This window comes from Antrostomus carolinensis, unplaced genomic scaffold, assembly GCF_000700745.2.
Source record: "Antrostomus carolinensis isolate BGI_N321 unplaced genomic scaffold, ASM70074v2 scaffold32829, whole genome shotgun sequence".
Taxonomy (NCBI): domain Eukaryota; kingdom Metazoa; phylum Chordata; class Aves; order Caprimulgiformes; family Caprimulgidae; genus Antrostomus; species Antrostomus carolinensis.
In genome coordinates, this window is record NW_010339940.1 from 21145 (window position 1) to 23094 (window position 1950).

The following is a 1950-nucleotide window of genomic DNA, read 5'->3' on the forward strand; positions in this document are numbered from 1 at the left end:
GCAGGAAGGTTTAATTCCCATGGCAAATATTGTCAAACCAGATCAGAGTCAGGACAGGAGCAAGGAGGATCGACACGTCCCCTTTCGACTCAGCCTGAAACACGTCAAGCTGTAAAGCTGAGCAGAGACCAGACACTTACTCTGCGGGAGCTGTTTGCCCACGGCGCTGCCTTCCCAAGCAGACGGTTCCGCGGCAGCCGCGTCCTGAGCCGGCTCTTCAGCGCGCTCCTCCGTCAGGAAGTTGACTGCTTCCATGATGTCTCCCTTAGCAGCCTAACAGAACGACAGGGGACAAAAATCCATAGCACCAAGGTATCTGCACGACATTTAATGTAGAGATAGGCACGCTGCCACCAGCTTTGCTTTCTGTGGCCGCAGCAGAGAGCTGTCTGGCGGTGACAAGCAGCAGTGAAAAATGAAAATAGCAAAGGGCACAATTTCTCTGTCGGAAAGCACTCTGGCTTTATTACTGGGACAATACAGACTCCATTAACTAATTTCATTTCCCTCACAAGAGATTCGAGTAGTCGCAGGAGGCCTGAAGCATGACAGGGTACTTTGCCACCGGGAGAGACTCACAGGAATCAAACTGTCTGTGGGTTTCAAGGCGCCTGTCTTTTACCCAGCCAGGGCTTCTTTCTTCAGCCCATTGCTATGGGCAAAGCTCCTTTAAACTTATTCTAACATTTTCTGGGCATTACTTCTCAATGAAACACAGAAAAAATTCCTTAAACAAACCTCTTTTGTGTATTTTCAGCACAGCCAACATCCTGCTGCTAACTCTCAAAGGATGGAGGGCGGCTGATGATCCCAGACTGATGCAGAGGCGACCAGTTCAGTGCCACAATTTATAAATACCAAAATGTGTGCTATGAGGAGGGATCCTTCCGGGTAAACGCTGCTTCTCCGTGTGCCTGAGATTCCTGTGTCACTTCACTTTGGAGCCACTGTTCTGGTGACGGACAAGAAAACCAGCAGCCACAAAGCTACCGATGTTACCGCAGCTGTCTAGAGCTCCTGGAGCAGTTTACATGGAGAAAAACTTGCTCTGACCCACTCGATGTGTGTTTACCCCAAAACACGGGTAACAGCCCCGCAGCAGCCAAACTTCCAGGACGTGTTTCTGAAGTTTGAGTGCAGCACGTGCTGCTGCAGCGCAGATTTTAAGGTCTCACTGTTAGAAAAACAAACTGTTCTCAACTGAGCGTGGAGTTTTTGTTTCAAAATGTGGATGAAGAGGTACCAACAGCAAAGTGCACGTTCCCTGCCGACCCTGCAAACGCTGTTTGCCTCATGGGTACACTGAATGCAGCATGAGTGAGGGGCAGAAAACCAGCGGAGGATTCACCCTTCCCCTCCTACAAGCATCAAATTATTGCAGACAGCACACGCCGTATCGCTTTCCCAGGCCACGTGCTGACTGTTTTAGCAAGGACTGGCTCGTTATCAGCCCGCAGACGTGCCAGCCAACGCCTGCCCCACGCGTTCTGTTTTGAGAGAGCCCGAACTTGCCTGACTTTTGTGACCAATTCAGAGGGCTCCTTCGCACGGAACAATGACAACAGGCACAAACCTTTAGAGCCGCCTGGAGGAAAGCTGAATCTTGAATCCCTGTGATCTCTTTCATCTGGTTTAAAAGCATCTGGCACTCCTACATGCAAGAAATAAAGAAAGCTCATGTGAAAAGGTGACCAGGACAGACACCGAGCTGTCTCTGCAAGGCTCCCCGAGTCTTGTATTGCTTCTTTCTTTCCTTTTTACTGACAGATTGACATGGAAACCCAGTCACACCCGCCTGACAGTAACACCAACATCAACCTGAACAGGGTGCTCCATTTTTTTTTCCCCCTAAACATACAACAATATTCAATCTGCGGTGTCCTCACCAGCACATCAGCAGCCCTGAGAGGAAACGCTCTTTTCCCCGTCGGATGCGCCGCACCTGCGGGG